Below are 18,711 nucleotides of genomic sequence, written 5' to 3' on the forward strand. Positions count from 1 at the left end.
CCGATGCCCAACCTTCAAGGAAGGTGCACCCATTCCTGCTCGCACCTACCTGCATGTCTTTAATGTGACTCGACCACGGGGAGGACATGCAGACTACACACAGAAGGTGCTCCAGCCGAGAATTAAACTGGAGAACCTCTTGCTGCAAGGCGACAATGCTAACTGTCTAATACAATAATTCATTTTAGCTATTCTTACATCCTAAATACATTATTGCTATTTAAGAATTACAGAATAACATCATGCTCTGACTATATCTGTTCTGTTATTACAACCTTACTTTTCATCACTTCTATACCAAAAATGCATATACAAGTATTACTTCTATATAATTCTGCAAAACTTAAATCTGCTTTAACATGCTTACTTTTAGCAATCATAATGCAAGCAGTAAACATGTATCTTACATTCAGACTGTAGTCTACCAATAACTAGATATACCCTTTTATATTTAATTACACTTACCACCTTGGCATGGTTCATTCTCTGCAGTCTACAGCTAAACTCACTTCAGCTGAAATGCACGCATAAAAAACTCTTCACAGTATACATAAAATTGATCCCAATTAAAAACTCAGAAGTGGCTGCATTAATAACTATAGACAAGCCCTTACTTCATTATCATGTATATTAATAATGAGTGGTGACATTTAACTAAACCCGGGTTCTATACAAGCAAACATGCAGAAAGTGAGCTGTAATAAGGATGTAAATGTCACTTATAAAATGCTTGTACATTAACAATAATTGAGCTCAAAATGAAACATTGTTGATCCAGCAGAACCCAAAGATTGTAACTATAACTGAATCTTGGTTAAAAAATACCTCATGGTTGTCCCCTCAGATTACCCAGTCATATACTATACTAAATGGACAATATACCTAGTAACTATGTTGATTGAGAGTTTCTTACATTGGTAAACAAAACAACTCAATTTTCTGCCATACTAGTAGTCAAAAGTCATTCTACCTCTGAAACTGCCAAAAATCAAACAATTCAAAAAATAATTTGCTCTCTCGATAAATTTAGATGGTATATAAACTGTAAAATTATATTTTCAAATTCTCCTCAATAAAAACATTATTTTAGGTGGCTTAAATCTGGACTGAAAAGGACAATACAGAAATCATCTTACAAGATTTTTGTATAATAACTTACATCCAATGGTACAAAATGGTAACTGAAATAATGTAGCCACAGTTAAATTCAAACTGCTCTAAGTACTTATAACAAACATACCCAGTAAGTAGAAAATTTTACATTTCCTATTAAATGCAGTCATTGACCAAACTATATTTATCTCTTCCTGATCACTGAAGTTAGTAAAATAAAAAAAAAGTTAAAATAATAGGCCAGATGTTTCAAACAAGCTCTGTATATAAAACCCCAGAGCAAGAATTGCTAAGCTAGCTGCAATATTTGTTTGGTCTTAATTGGTTTTAACTTCTCTGTCCTTATTTCAGTGTTATATAGTTGGTATAATCTTGTGAATTTCATATAGTACAGACTTTTTCTACTTAGGAAAAGAAGGCTACAGGGAAGCAAACACCCATTGCTGACTACTGAATGAAAAATACAAAAAAAAATAAATAAATAAAAAATAAAGACCGTTAAACAGATAACTTCAGAAATGTTCACCAAGAAATTATATGATCTTAAAACTGATATAATACATTTACTGAACATTACTTAACCTGGGGTAATGGAAAGAGTCAAAATGGACTAATTATACTTAAACCATAGCCTAGAAGAACAGCATGACAGCAGGCAGAAGTAGACGTTTACAATAAGGACTGGGAGATAATGTAAAACAATTGCCAGTGCATTTGGGACTCAAATCACAAAAGATGTTTAGCTTATGCACAGTAATGACGCAGCCCTTATTTGAATAAATAATTACCTCCTGATAGTGATGAGTCAACATTTGCGTTATATCACGGTCCTCCTTCAGCTTTTAATGGCCTATAACAACTGAGCCTTAGTAAGCAAAGATGGAGGCTTTCCTGGTGCTGACCATTCTTCATCTGCCATATCATCCTCTCTTTTCTTCCTTAATTATCTATGGTTAAACTTGAAAGGAACATGTGTTTCATGTCCAGCATCAAAGAGTGGCACTTGATATGAGGTATGCTTACTTCATCTTTGTTAACAACAGGCACGGATAATTCTAATAATAATAATTAATAAAGTCAATGCTTGATTCAGATATGATGGGGTTTCAGCCAGCATCAGGATATCTTTCATTTCAATATACAGCTCAGATCAGATATGTGATTCCATATTTTGATGTTTGCAACAGTGGTTCTTATGCTGCTAATATCTGCCTTAGTCTATTGCAACAACCTCTACCGCAGGATAGTAGAAGGAGCCCTGGCATGCTTTGTACTATTGCAGAGTTTTGCAGGTGGACATATGAATTTCACTTCACATATTTGTCTTCTAAGTCCTGTCCTGCATGACCTGCACTGCTTGTTAATTTCTGCCAGATGTCATTTTTAAAATCTTAACTTACCTACCTTATGTTCCTGCCCTTCGTGGTCTTGATCCTTCTTATTTAAATGAGCTTCTGAATGAAACACTATGACCTGACAAGGCACCTCAAGATATCAGATGAGATCGTATTGGCTGTTTCAAAAGCCAACTTTGAAACATCTGGTCTGTTACTAACCTTTCCATGCTCATTTGGAGTAAGTTATCTTAATTGGAATCATCTACCTTTCTTGATCTGAGCAAGTAATTCTGATGCCCATGTCAGAAGATCACTGAAATGCCATCTGTACAGAATAGTTGATGTTAATCCTTTTAGGGCCACTTCTATAGTTTAACACATCTTAATTTCATAAGTTATTGATTATGTATACAGCTCCATCATTGATAATATTTTAAATGTGATGCTGAGATTAATATATTTGTGCTATATTGTTTTATTTGTATAATGTCTAGGGCTATAAAGCTACTATATGGCTCCACTGATATCAAACCCTTGATTACGTGGATATCGTCTTTATTTTGTCTTTAGTCACTCCATGCAAGTTTAACCATGTATTGGGCATTGTAACCTAGAAATGTCTAATATGGAACATTGTGCATTTAAAGTGTTGTTTTGATTGTATCTACTCTATTTTCTGAAAAAAAAAAAGAATATATATATATATATATATATATATATATATATATATATATATATATATATATATATATATATATATATATATATATACTTGTTACCCACCTTTCTGAACTAGTATAGTCCAATTTTCAGGTTATTGCTGAATTCAGGGCTGAGTTACAAGTTTCTGTGTTGCCCATGCCTTTCTCGGATAGAAGGAAGTTTCTCTGTTCACCTGTGAGAGAGAGAGGAGCTTTGAGCAGCCTATCTGTCCCTGGAGGAGTGGTTTCAGCCCAGAAGTTAGTAGTTTATTAGCCATTTTGGGCTAATTTTGATTGTATCTGCTCTATTTTCTGAAAAAATATATATATATAATTTTCACACCTTTCTGAACTAATATAGTCCAGTTTTCAGATTATTGCTGAATCCAGGACTGTGTTACAAGTGTCTGTGTTGCCCATACCTTTCTTAGATAGAAGGAAGTTTCTTTGTTCACCTGTGAGAGAGGAGAGCTTTGAGCAGCTTATCAGTCCCTGGAGGAGTGGTTTCAGCCCAGAAGTTAGTAGTTCATCGGCCATTTTGGACTAATTTCTATCTCTTTCACTTCCCTGCTATTAAAACAGCATTTGTGCGGTTTTGTGCACTGGGCAGCACCATTTAGCTAGAGTTAAACAATTCTCGGCTCCACGAAGTCTACTCTTCAATTTGTCCCTTAGAACTAGACAAACCTTCAACTTTAGCACTCAAACCATTCATTTCACAGTCAAGCACTTGCATAAAACTCATAGCAAGCACTAATTAACCCTAGCGCTAGACCCCCCCATACTGTCCAGAAGGACAAGGCTCTCTATTCGTCCCCACCAGCCAATCAGAAAAACAGCTTACTCTACTTATTCAGGCATGTCCAAAGGGCAGTTTCTGGTGTGCTCTCCAGTCCAACTGGTGAATCTGGGCATTTTGAGGCAATGTTACAACTGCCTCATTTATACAGACAACCCTCTCCTCCTACCACCAAACACTAATATATGCGAGAGATGCAATTATACAGTCAAACTGGAGGCAAAACTTTCTCAACCCAAGACTTGAACTGACAGACAAGAGGAGAAGGGTAATACTTGCAACACACCACCAGTCTCACATAGACCTAATAAACCAACACTGGCAAATAACACACATGAATACATGAAAACATACTCGGAGGCTCTAAATAAAAATCTGCAAAAGCAACAGAGACCTCCAAAGCAGACATCCAAGCAACCTCCACACCCCATCACCAACCATGAAACACATACTTCACATAATCAGTGTGCCACGCAATCATAGCCCTTAACGCAAAATAACATACCCAACACACTAGTAATAGGCGACTCTATAGTCTGGTACACTGATGTCCCACTAACTAGGCTGGACAAGGAGAAGGTTACAGTTAGCTGCCTGTCAGGTGCCAGGATCCGCCACATAACACAAGCACTCAGGTCACTCCAGAGCAAGTACAAATACAACTCTGTCATTGTCCATGTTGGTGTGAATGACCTGAGACATACCTCCCTGGACTACATGAAAAGAGACATGGAAGAGCTCTCTGATCATGTAGCCCAGGCCGGTATGACCCTGACCCTGAGTAGCATCCTGCCCTCACTAAGAATGATGCCACAGTATAAAGAAAAAAAATGATCAATTTCAACAATTGGCTAAGTTTCTGGTGTCATTCAAAGGGGATCCAGTATCTGTCCACCTAAGATGACATGCTCGACAAGCCACGTTCCTTCGCAAGAGATGGCTTGCACCTGTCACCCTTAGGCTTTTGAATACTGGCCAAGGCTCTTGCCACTCCCATAGTGCCTTTTTTAGGCAAGGCTCGAAAGACAAACCCACCACCATAAATAGCAAAAGTAACCAAAAACTGAGGGTAATGCTACTCAACACCAGAAGTCTAAACCTCAAAATGCACGCACTCGAGGCACTCCTCAGTATGGAGAACATCGACATCTGTGCAGTAACAGAAACCTGGTTTAAGGCTCCTGAAAGCACCCCAGCACTACTAGGCTATAACTCATACCATACCTTTTGGCCACAGAACCAGGACCGAAACACAAAAGGCAGGGGTGAATCCATATTCATCAAGGATACCCACACCTCCAGGTTAGTGGCGCAGCACAATGCATCAGAGATCATCCATGTGCAACTAACAATGGGCAAAACTGCAATCCAAATTGTAGCTTGCTACAGATCACCCACCATGGCTCAGGACCACCATTCCGCATTTCTGGAGACACTGGGAAATATGAAGGTCCTATGAAACACCTTAATACTGGGTGATTTCAATTACCCAAACATAAACTGGGAGAACTACTCAAGTACTAACTCCCTTTCCCAATGCTTCCTAGAATTTATAAACTCAAACTCCCTGGATCAATTGGTCAACACCCCCACCAGAGGAAACAACATATTGGACCTGGTCATCACCAACATGGTCGACTGGTGTTTCACACCGGAGGTCAACCTCTCGCTGGCTAGATCAGACCATAGACTAATCACTCTGAATATCCACATTTTGCCCCAACCCCCAATCAAGGAAACCACCATGAAAAACTTTTCAAAAGCAAACTTCACATTACTTTAGACCGAAATGGAAAGGTTCACAGCCCGCATGCTAAAGGGCAATGCTGTCCAAGCTGATGAAACCTTTACAAAGGCACTCTATGAGCATCTGCAGGAATGCATGGATTGTGCTATTCCAAGTAAAACCAAGACTCACTCCTCCAAGAAAAGGAAATCAGTCTGGTGGACCCCTGCCATAAACAAGCTATACAACAGAAGGAGGAAACTAGTACAGAAAAGAGTAAAATCCCAAGAAGGAAAGACATCCTTGATCAGTATCAGCAAGAAACTATGATCCCTTATTAAATCATCCAAGGCTAGTTTCGAAAGAAAAATTGCCAATGACTCCAAAGATAACCACAAAGCATTCTTTAGCTATGTCAAGAACCTAAGTGGAAACTCTCAGATCTGCTCTGAGTTAGTGCAGAATGGCACAAAATACACTGAACCGACTTGATATTGCAAACATTCTGACAGACAGGTTTAGTGCAAACTTCACCCCCCTCTCACCCCCTAAAGGGCCCATAACCATACCAGAAGAATGTAGGGCCCTGTCAATCACTGACACACAGGTTAAAACAGCCCTATCCAAAGCCAAAAATACAGCTTCAATGGGACGAGTCCGGGTCCCAGGCTGTGTCTTACAAGAGCTCCAAAATTAACTAACCCCTCACCTAAACACACTGTTCAAACTCAGCCTCTCTACAGGCTACATCCCACAGAGTGGTGCACAGCAACAGTTACCCCACTCCACAAAGGTGGAGCCACAATGGAACACAGGAACTATTGCCCTATAAGCCTGACTAGTCTGGTCTGCAAGGCTATGGAATGCATCATCATGGAACTCATTAACAGAGACATTGGGAACCTCCAAACCTTGGACCCTACCCAGTTTGGCTTTGTTAAGGGCAGATCATGCCTCCTAAACCTGGTGGACTTCTTTGAGATGGTTACCAAGGCATTAGACGAGGAAAAGGAGGTCCACACAGCCTACCTAGACCTCGCAAATGCTTTCAATACCATTCCCTATTCTAGTATTATAGACAAGCTCACCAGCTTGAACATAAACCCCTACTTCATGAGATGGGTTGCCAACTGGCTCATGGATAGAACCTACATGGTGAGTGTGCAGGTTCTACGTCCATCTCTAAACCGGTTACAAGTGGCGTCCCTCAGGGCTCAGTCCTAGGACCCCTCCTGTTCTGTATCTACTTCTCAGAGGTACATGCAAGCATAGGAGGACTATGGCTGACCAAGTTCACAGACAACTGCAAACTAGGGGCCATAATTTATTCTCCGGCTGATACAGACACCCTCCAGATGGGTCTCACTGAGATGGATAGCTAAATGCCAAAAAGTGCATAGTCATCCCCTATGGAAAAAACAAAGTACCCCACAAACTACCACATAGGTGGTAGTTCCCTAAATACAGGAAATGTAATAAGGGATCTGGGGACCCAAGTAGATAGTAATCTCTCCTTTGATAATCATATTGCCAAGGTGGTTAGAAAATCCCTCTATGTGGCCCACCTAATCACAAAAGGGTTCACATCTAGAACAAAAGAGGTTATTGTGCCTGTCTACTCATCACTCATTAGGCCCATCATAGAATACAACGCCCCATTTGGGATGTACCTTACAAGACACCTGCAACAGCTGGAAAGGCCACAAAAGTAACTCACCAAGAGGATTACTGGCCTCGAACAGATGTCCTATGCAGCTCGACTCAAGAAACTCCAGCTGTACTCGGTTGCATACTGCTTACTCAGAGGTGATCTGTGCCTGGCATACAAGGCCATGTCCAACCGAGAATTGATGGACATGTTCCACCTAAAAAAAAAAACAAATTCTGGAGAGCCACATGCTCTAGGGATATAAACCTCACCACAATGATAGGACATGCTAGAGGGATAGATTCCTATCCCAGAGACTCCCCATGCTTTGGAACAGGATTCCAATATACATCAGGCAGAGCCCCTCACTAACACTCTTCAAGAGAAACCTTGACGGGTGGATGGGAAACAGAAAATTTACCCCGGGGATCACTGCAGTGGCTCTGTTGGACAGTGGCACAGGGAACTAATGGCTTTGCTGGACAGTGGCGCAGGGAACTAATGGCTCTGCTGGACAGAGGCACAGGGAAGTAATCTAAGGGGGTGGCAAAAGCCAACACATTCTGGCTAGGCTTGTAAATGCCCTTGAGCAAATAGCCAAGTACTTACTTATGAACCTATGAACCTATGAACACCAGGAGTCTTAATAAAAACAAACAAAAAATAAATGCCCTCTTGCAACTTGCATTGCCTCGAGTGTAGTTACAGATGACAGTTTCAAAGAAATGAAAGCACCCACTACTGTACCTAGGATTAGTGCCTATCATTTCTTCAAAATTACTTGTAAAATTCAGTGATTTGGCTTAAAATGTCAAACCCTGTACTTTCTGACTGCTGGATTTACATTCCAAACTTTCAGTATAATCAGAAGGAAATCATCCCACCGTAGGTCAATAATAGTTACTTTTAAAATGAACAATATATCAAGAATGATGGCATGCAGTTCATATTATAATGAGCTGTATAGATATGCACATCAAAATAGCACAGAAAGTGATCTGAGAACTGAGCTGAAAGAAACTGAAAAACATAACTTTTTCTCATCCAATTCTTATTTTCTTCCTTTTGAACAGAATGCATGTGAAGCAGTGAAATGGCTCTTCTCTACCCCATAATTTTAGCAAATAGAGACAGTGAATCTTCATAAGAAGAAATATTTTCCCTAACCAGAAGATCTTATCAGAAACTAAGGTCCCACAAAGTCAGTCTGTCTTGGTCGAAGTAACACATTCTCATGAGAACACCTGAGAAACAGTACATTCTGCATCCATGCTGACTGACACAAATGTGCTCACTATAAACCTGTATTTTTTTCTTCCTTTATAAAATGGACACATCTTGCTACATGCTGGAAACTGGAGGTTAAATTGAATTGAACTACATATATTTCATGGTATTTCAGAGACAGAAAAAAAAACTGCATGCATTTAATATCTAATTTAACAACTCTCCCTGAAATCCCTGAAAGGGATTAATGTACTGATGTTTCATAGGTTCATAGGTTCATAGGTAGGTACTAGGCTATCTGCCTGAGAGCATTTATAAGCCTAGCCAGAGTGTGTCAGCTTTTGCCGCCACATTGATTAATTAACTGAGCCTCTGTCAAGAAGAGCCAATGAAGTGATCCCAGGGGTGTATTTTCTGTTACCCATCCACTCGTCAAGGTTTCTCTTGAAGAGTGTTAGTGAGGGGCTCTGCTTAATGTAGTTAGGAATTTTGTTCCAAAGCATGGGGAGTCTCTGTGACAGGAATCTATCCCTCCAGCATGTTCTATATATTGTTGTGGTGAGGTTTAGCTCACTAGAGCGAGTGGCTTGCAGTGACTTGGATTTCTTTAGGTGGAGCATGTCCATCAATTATGAGTTGGACATGGCTTTGTAAGTCAGGCAGAGATCACCTCTGAGTAAACAATATGCCACTGAGTACAACTGGAGTTTTTCCAGTCAGGCTACACAGGACATATGTTTGAGGCCAGTAACCCTCTTGGTGAGGTACTTTTGTGGTCTTTCCAGCTGTTGGAAGTGTCTTGTGAAGTACATCCCGAACGGGGCATTGTACTCTAAGATGGGTCTGATGAGTGATGAGTAGAGGGGCACTATAACCTCTTTATTTCTAGATGCAAACCCTTTAGTAATTAGATGGGCTACATAGAAGGATTTCCTAACTATTTTGGCAATATGATTGTCAAAGGAGAGATTACTATCTACCTGGGTCCCCAGATCTCTTATTACCTCTTCTGTATTAAGGGGGCTGCCACCTATGTGGTAATTCATGGGTGTTTTGTTTTTCCCAAATGAGATGACTTTACATTATTTGGCATTTAGCTTGAGACCATGACTTTGACACCAGGTGTCCGTCTCAGTAAGACCCTTTTGGAGAATGTCTGTCTCAGCTGGAGAGTCAATTATGGTTCCCAGTTTGCAGTCATCAGTGAACTTGGTTAGCCATAGTCCTCCTGTGTTTGCCTGTACTTCTGAGAAGTATATGCTGAACAGTAGGGGTGCCAGGACCGACCCTTGTGGGACACCGCTTGTGACTGCTTTAGAGTCAGACCTGGAGCCTGCTATTCTTACCGTGTGAGTTCTGTCTGTAAGTCAGTTGGCAACCCATCTCGTGATGTAGGGGTTTATGTTCAGGCTGGTGAGTTTTTCTATAATTCCCGAGTGGGGAATGGTGTCAAAAGCCTTGGCGAGATCAAGGTAGGCTGTGTGAACCACATTACCCTCATCTATGGCCTTGGTGACTGTCTCGAAGAAGTCAATCAGGTTTAGTAGGCATGATCTGCCCTTAACAAAGCCGAACTGGGTCGGGTCAAGTGTTTGGAGTTTCCCAATGTCTTTGTTAATGAGTTCCATGATGATGTGTTCCATAGCCTTGCAGACCAGGCTAGTCAAGCTTATGGGATGATAGTTTCCAGGGTCAGTTGTGGACCCTCCTTTGTGGAGTGGAATAACCGTTGCTGTGTGCCATTCTATGGGCACATAGCCTGTGGAGAGGCTGAGGTTGACCAGTGTGTTTAGGTAGAAGGTTAGTTTGTTCTGTAGTTCATGCAAGACACAGCCTGGGACTCCATCTGGCCCCATTGATGCTGTGTTTTTGGCTTTGAAAGGGCTGTTTTCACCTGTGCGTCTGTGATTTCCGGGAAACTACACTTTTCCAGTATTGTTGTAGGCCCTTTTGGGGGTGAAAGGGGGGTGAAATTTACACTGAATGTATCTGCCAGGATGTTGGCAATATCAGTGAGATTAGTATATTTTGTGCTATTTTGCACTAGCTCAGAGCATATCTGTGAGTTGCCACTTAGATTCTTGACATAGCTAAAGAAGGCTTTGTGGTTGTTCTTTGAATCCTTGGCTATTTTTCTTTCAAAGTTAGCCTTGGAGGATTTTATGAGGGACCTAAGTTTCTTACTGATACTGATCAGGGATGTCTTTCCTTCTTGGGATTTGCTTTTATTTAACTAGTTTCCTCCTTCTATTGTATAGCCTGTTATGGCAGGGGTCCACCAGACTGGTTTCCTTCTCTTAGGGGAGTGAGTCTTGGTTTTGCTAGGGATGGCATGATTCATGCATCCTTGTAAGTGCTCATAGAGTGCATTTGTAAAGGTTCCTGCATCTTGGACACTGTTATCCTTTAGCGTGGGGCTGTGAAACTTACCACTTCTGTCTTAAGTAAGGTGAAGTTTGCTATAGAAAAGTTTTTCACTGTGGTTTCCTTGGTTGGAGGTGGTGGTGTGGTGTGGACATCCAGAGTGATTAGTTTATGGTCTGATCTAACCAGTGATGGGTTGACCTCTGGTGTGGAACACCTGTCGCCCATGTTGATGATGACCAGGTCCAATATGTTTTCACCTCTGGTAGGGGAGTTTACCAGCTGATCCAGGGCATTTGAGTTTATAAATTCCAGGAAGCGCTGGACCTGGGAGTTTGTACTTGAGTAGTTTTCTCAGTTAACGGTAGGGTAATTGAAATTGCCCAATATCAGGGTGTTCGGTAGGACCTTCATGTTTTCCAGTGTCTCCAGAAAGGCGGAGTGGTGATCGTGGGTCATGGAGGGTGATCTGTAGCAGGCCACAATTTGCATTGCAGATTTGCCTGATGTTAATTGCACATGGATGATCTCGGAGGTATCATGCTGCGCCACTAACCTGGAGGTGTAGGTACCCTTGATGAATATGGATACACCCCCTCCTTTTGTGTTTCGGTCCATGTTCTGTGGCCGAAATGCATGGTATGAGTTGTAGCCTGGTAGTGCTGGGTGCCCTGTGGAGCCTTGAACCAGGTTTCACTTACTGCACAGATGTTGACATTCTCCATACTGAGGAATGCTTCGAGCGCGTGCATTTTGAGATTTAAACTCCTGGCATTGAGTAGCATAACCTTCATTTTTTTATTTGTGCTGTTTACGGAGGTGGGTTTGACTTTTGAGCCTTGCCTAAAAAAGACACTATGGGGGCAGCAAGAGCCTTGGCCAGTATTTGAAAGCCTAGGAGTGACAGGTGCAAGCCATCTCTTGTGAAGCAACGAGGCCTGTCGAGCATGTCATCCCAGGCTGTCAGACACTGGATCCCCTTTGAATGACACCAGAAGCTTAGCCAATTGTTGAAATTGATCATTTTTTTCTTTATACTGCGGTATCATTCTTGATGAGGGCAGGATGCTACTCAGGGTCAGGGTCATACCCGCCTGGGCTACATGATCAGGGAGCTATTCCTTTGTCTCTTTTCATGTAGTCCAGGGAGGTATGTCTCAGGTCATTCACACCAACATGAACAATGACAGAGTCATATTTGTACTTGTTCTGAAGTGATCTGAGTGCTTGTGTTATGTGACAGATTCTGGCTCCTGACAGGCAGCTAAACCTTATCCTTGTCCAGCCTAGTGAGTGGGACATTAGTGTGCCTGACTATAGAGTCGCCTATTACTAGTGTGGTAGGTATGTTATTTTGCCTTAAGGGCTGTGATTGTGCAGCACACTGATTTTGTGTTTTATGTGTTGTCTGGTTTGTGACTGGAGGTAGCACTGAATAATTTATAAAATGCAACATATTGTTTTTCAAAGTTAAATACCCCATACCAGTGATATTCTTTTACATCTAAAGAAATATTGAAAAGCAATAAAATCTCTTACAGTCTTCACCTCAACTTTTCTGAGGTAATTCTGTAGTTCTAACACGTGACTGGTCAACAACAGCATTTGCATGATATACGATTAGTCAGATAAAAATGATCAAAAAATGTAATTTAGTAAGGCTTACCCTGTATTGTCCCATGTCTCTGCAGAGGTACTAGAAAAGCCAGCCTAACGTCCCTGAGTCCTCTGATGTGTCTCTATTACAGTTATTTGGCTTTCCAGTTCTCCCCTTATCCCCAGATGCCAGCCTGCTTGACAGATTTAATGGTACATTCTTGTTGGTCTTTCAGGATGACATGTTCTATTGTTCTTCACTTGCAGTTTGACCATCTGAACTTGTTAACAAATCTGTACCTGTGATTTTGTTTGTATAACTGATTCTAAAGGAATTAATCCTGAACTGTCAATATTCCAATCTGGTCCTTCTTGTACATCAATAGTTTACATATAATATTTGCAAGAGCACAAAAAAGCAGTATCAAATGTTCTCAATCAGATCTGCAGCCTTAATATGCTTCATTTGATCCAAATGCACTATTTTAAATGTCTTGTTATTTATGATTTTTTTTGTTTCTCTTAATTTGATAAACTAGAGGTCTTATCTGTCTGACTGCAGTGTATAGTCTCTCCTTGTTTGAAGAAAAACATCCTCCAAACACATCTTTTCAACATGACCTGTTGCCCTAGCTTTAAATGGATCAGTAAATATTTTATACATTTTCCTCACTTTAATTTCTTTAAGTCCTTTGAGTTTTGGTACCATGACAGAAACGGACCCCATTCTTAAGTCAGGGTATGACTGTTGTTCATGAAATTAGTATTGTTTGGCATAAGTTCTCTTTGCAGCACCATGTATCAGAAGCATATCTAAATATGACTGTAAATTATTATTTTATAAGACCCATTTCTCCTACTACTATTGAAACTAACTGTCGGGTATCCTTCTTCCATCCTGCCATCATTTTTGCCTACAAATCCTGGTATTTTATGACTTTGTGTCTCTCTGTACATAAGGCTTTGTAATCACTGGGTGTAGCAATTTCAATGATTGATGTTACTTTCGTCTTCTTTTCTTGGACTACTATATCTGGTTTTCTCAAATCTACTTTTTGAACTGTTGGTAATGGGTGATCCCATGTGATATAGACATCATTATTCTCTATAATGCTTTGTGGATTATATTTTCATTGCTTCCCAGCTAATTCAATATTGTAATGTTTGCACAATCTCCAGTGCAGCAGTCTTTCTGCATTATTATGCCTTTCAGTATACAGGCCCTCTGCTATTAATGTATTACACCCAGAAACAAAATGTGTGACTTGTTTCAAGTTTTGTTTTACAAAATCTGCATTTGTCTGTTTTTCCCACATATTCAGTGGACTTTGTAAACCAATGTGCGCATAGCCCACTGTCCTGGGCTGCCAATATTTACCCTTCATCCTTTGGCTTAAATTCACCTCTATTAACCATTCCTGCATCAGATCCTGATCAAGATTATTGTTCCAGGAGTTTCCTGTCCTTGCAACTATATTTACGCCTTTCACACATTTCTTGACTTGTTATCTGATCCTTCTCTTTATATCCTTTCTTTTGTTTTTTTAGTACATTCAGTCACTGCCTGCTTTTTGTCTACTGCTGGTTTGATTTACAATCCCACTTGACACCAATAATGTTTCTACTAAACTAAGCAGGAGAGTCATCTTAGACTTGTTCTCCTCATGTTTTAAAACTTTCACTATGTTTGTACCTTGTGAGGTCAGAAGATATGTACACAGTCCTACGACTGCAGGTCTCTACATGTAATCAATTTTCAGGACGCCTATATCCCCTTCAGAATGAGGAATATATACTCTTGGTATACACTGATTTTATATATCATTGGATAAGTGTGAAGCATTTTCCTTGTTTTCCTTTCCAGCTGATCCAATACCTTTCGGGGCCAGTCAGTCACCCCAAAACTGTAAGTTAGAACAGGAAGAACATATTGATTCATAGATTGGACTTTGTTCCAAGATGTCAGGGCTATTTTCAGTATTAATTTTAGTCTTCTAAAGTATTCCTTACTAAGTTTTGTTCACACTTATTTGGGTTTTTTTATATATCCTTTATAAATTCCCAAATATTTATACACTCTCTCTTCTGCTCAAGTTCTTTTATATCAACTCCTGTCCCAGACAGATATTTTGGTGCTGCAGCTTTCCTGCTTTAAATTTTGCTTTTGCTCATTTATCAAGACCAAATGGCATTCTTGTATCATCTGAGAAAGTTTTGACCACTTGCAGTTGTGCTTCCCGCTCCTCACTGGATGATCTATACATTTTAAATCATCCACAAAAAAGAAGAGAAGTCTTTCCATCTTGTTTTCTTGGAGCCGAATTGTAACCATGACCTACTATGTTAAGTAAATAGCTTAATGGGTTGAGGGCAAGACAAAAGAGCAGTGTTGACAAAGACTCATCGTGGAATATCCCCCTTTGAATTTTTTCCTTGGGATAATAATTTGCCCTTTATCATGACTTAGCTGCAAAGGTCACTATAATGTAACTGATTAATGTAAGGTGTATCTTATACATGGTAAGCACTCCTTTATCCATGAATGTGAGATGTTGTAAAATGCCTTTTTGTAATTTATCCATGCCGTACTTAGATTCTTCCCTATAATGCATGTTATTAAGAGATACTTGGAAAGTTTGCAACCAAGACTGGTGATCAGCTATAGTATAATGTGAATGCTCTAAACCCACCGCTGGATCAAACACAAAACTCATTGGCATCGTTCTCTGTGTCATTAACTCAAATGATTAAATTCCCGACTTTACATTTGAAGATTCCTTTATTCTCATAAAAATACCTGGCAAATGTATAACTCAGTTGGGCCCCTCTTCTATGCAAGTATGATAAAGTCATAGGATCATAGGAGGTTACTAGGCTAATGGCCCTAGGGCCTTTTCAAGCCTAGCCAAGTTTTACACTTATTTACATTATCAGCACCTATCACCCCTGTCCAAGAGGGAACCAGGTGGAACCCTCTAGAGAGAATTTATGTTTACCCATCTAATCATACAAATTGTGTTTGAAGAGGGCCTCTGCTTGGAATGATTGAGTACAATGCCCCATTCGGAATGTATCTGACCCGACACTTGCAGCAGCTGGAGAGGCCACAAAAGTTCCTCACCAAAAGGATAAAGGGTCTCAAACATCTGTCCTATGCTGCCCAACTGAAAGAACTCCAGCTCTATTCAGTCACTTACCGCTTGCTCAGAGGTGACCTTTGCCTAACATACAAGGCCATGTCAAACCCATATTTGATGAATATGCTTCACCTCAAAAAATCTAGATCCGTCAGAGCCACAAGGGCAGGAGACTTAAACCTCGACACGGCTATTAATAGGACGTGCTGGAGGGATAGATTCATCACCCAAAGACTCCCTATGCTGTGGAATAAAATCCCGGTATATGTGAGGCAGAGCACCTCGCTGGCCTTGTTCAAGAGAAATCTTGACCAATGGATGGGAGATCGCAGATATACCCCAGGGATTACCTCAGTGTCACTGCTCAACAGAGGCACAGCAAAATAATGGGTATAGTTCCCCATACTAAAGGGGTGGCGTAAGCCACAAAACTATGGGCTAGGCTTGTAAATGCCCTCGGGCAGATAGCCTAGTATGAACCTATGAACCTATGAACCTATGAAATGGGAGTCTGTTCCAAAGGTGTGGTAACCTCTGGGAGACAAATTTGTCCATCCAGCAGGTTCTATTAACATCACATACCAGGTTAAGGCCTTTAGAATGAGTAACCTGTGTATCATTTGACTTATGGATATGCAGCATTTCCAATAAGCCAGGGTCAAAGACTGCCTCTGAGCAGTCTGTATGAAACAGAATAAAGTGACAGTAATTTCAGATGATCCTCATAGGACAGATGCTGAAGACCTGGAATTTTCCTTGTGAGGAACATTTGTGGTCTCTCCGATTGATGCAGGTGCTTGGAAAAGTACATATCAAAAGTGGCGGGCATTGTACTCAACTATAGCCCTGATGAGAAAAGAGAACAGGGAGGTTATAACTTCTATTTTTTCTGAAGTCAATGCCCTTACTTATGAGATGAGCAATGCAGAATGCCCTTCTTGCCACTGTGGAGACATGATGATCAAAGGTAAGGTTGCTGTCAATCTTTGTGGCCAGGTCTCACACCACTGAGTTCATACTTGGGTGTTATTACTGATGTGGCAGTTAGCAGGAACATTGCTCTTACTGAAAGGGATGATGATACATTTTGTACATTGAGTGTAAGGCCATGACTTTGGCATCAGTCATTTGTTTTTTGTAAGACCCTCTTGTGTGATGTTGACATCATTTGGAGATTCTATGACTGCTCTCAATTTGCAGTCATCAGCGAACTTTGTCAGTCATAGATCTTTAGGTTTAGCTTGCACTTCAGAGAAATAGATTCCGAACAGTAGAGGTCCCAGGACTGATCCCTGTATAACACCAGTGGTTACAGGTCTGCTGTTGGTGGTGCATTCCCTTATTTTGACTGTATGTTTTCTATCAGTGAACCAGTTAGCAACTCATCAGTTGATATAAGGGTTGATACCTATTTTTTTTCTTTTTAATTTCTCCAAGTCCTTTGGGTTTCTAATACCATGACTAGAATGGACCCCATTACTAAGTCAAAGTATGATTAAAGTTCATGAAATTAGTATTGTTTCAATCTTTGATGTCAGCCAGAAATGTTCTTTGCAGTGCCCACAATGTGTCCAGTAATGGCTCCTTCTGTAATTTGTACGGAGTTACATGAATTGGTAAAATATCTAAATACGATTGTAAATTCTTTTTTATAAGAGCCATTGCTCCAACTACTATTGGAACTGTGTATCTTTCTTCCACATCGCTTTCATTTCTGCCTGCAAATCCTATTCCTGATATTTTATGACTTTGTGTCTGTCTGTACGCAAGACACTGTAGTCACTGGGTACAGTGATTTCAATGATCAATGTTACTTTTTTCTTCTTTTCATGGACCACTATATCCAGTTTTCTAGCATCTATCATTTGAACTGTTGGTTATGAGTAATCCCATGTGATATAGACTTCATCATTTTCTGCGGTGCTTTGTGGCTCATGTTTCCAGTGTTTTTCAGCCACTTCAGTACCATGATGTTTGCACAATCCCCGGTGCAACAGTATTGCCACATTATTATGCCTTTCAGTATACAGTCCTTCTACCATTAGTATGTCACAACCATCAATGAGGTGTACACCTGTTTACAATTCTGTTTTAGAAAGCCTACATTTGTCTGTTTCTCCCACATGTTCAATTCCTGATACCTAGCTGGGTGAGTTTGTCAATGATGCTTGAGTGGGGGATAGTGTGAAAAGCCTTCACTAAGTATAGGTAGGCTGTATGCACAGATTTCCCCTCATGTGGGGCCTCCTTTATAGTTCTATTCATTCTTTATACCATTACATGGATAGTATGGGGCATGAAATATTTGCTGTTTTCTTATTGGAATATATATTTCTTTCGTAACCCTACTAGTGAGCTGTGGACCATTATCAGATTGAATCATCTGGGGGCACTTCATATGTAAGAAAATATTATTGCACAGTGCAGATGCTGTAGTCTTTGCTCTCAGGCTTTTTATGAGAATTGCTTCTACCCATTTAGTAGTGCATCTACAACTACCAGTAAGTACCAGATTCCCCTTCTTCCTGGAGGTATTGATCCTGCATGAACTATTTGTATACTGCGCCATGCTCCTTTTAAAACTGCTGCTCTAAGTAACTGAGGTTTCGTTAATGTAGGATTTGTCAGCAAACAGTATTAGTCATTCCTCTTGTATTTCATTACCCAACATCTTTAAATGTTTGTTCCAAAATGTATGTTTTACTGTAGCCATAGCCTCTGAAAACCTAAATGTCCCAACAACTGATGATTACATTTAATTAATTGGTTTGATAATTGGTTTGCTATGTACAGGAAATAATAAGTAACCTGACAGTAATAATTCTTCAGCATCTCCGTGCACTTTCTGAACTTTATTGGATCTATTTCAATTTATAAACTGTCTTGATCTATGCCTTTGAGTGCATCTACTTTGTTGTCCCCAGACTGCTTTTCATGCAAAGGAGTTCATTGTTTTACTACTTTCTTGGCAGCTGTATCTGCTACCTTATGAACAAGGAAAGGCTGATTTCTGCCTATTGCTAAGTATAATCTCACCTTGCACACCTAGCACTTGTTTAGATT

The sequence above is a fragment of the Protopterus annectens genome, chromosome 10.part0, assembly GCF_019279795.1.
Source record: "Protopterus annectens isolate FY-2018-M chromosome 10.part0, PAN1.0, whole genome shotgun sequence".
NCBI classification, from domain to species: Eukaryota; Metazoa; Chordata; order Ceratodontiformes; family Protopteridae; genus Protopterus; species Protopterus annectens.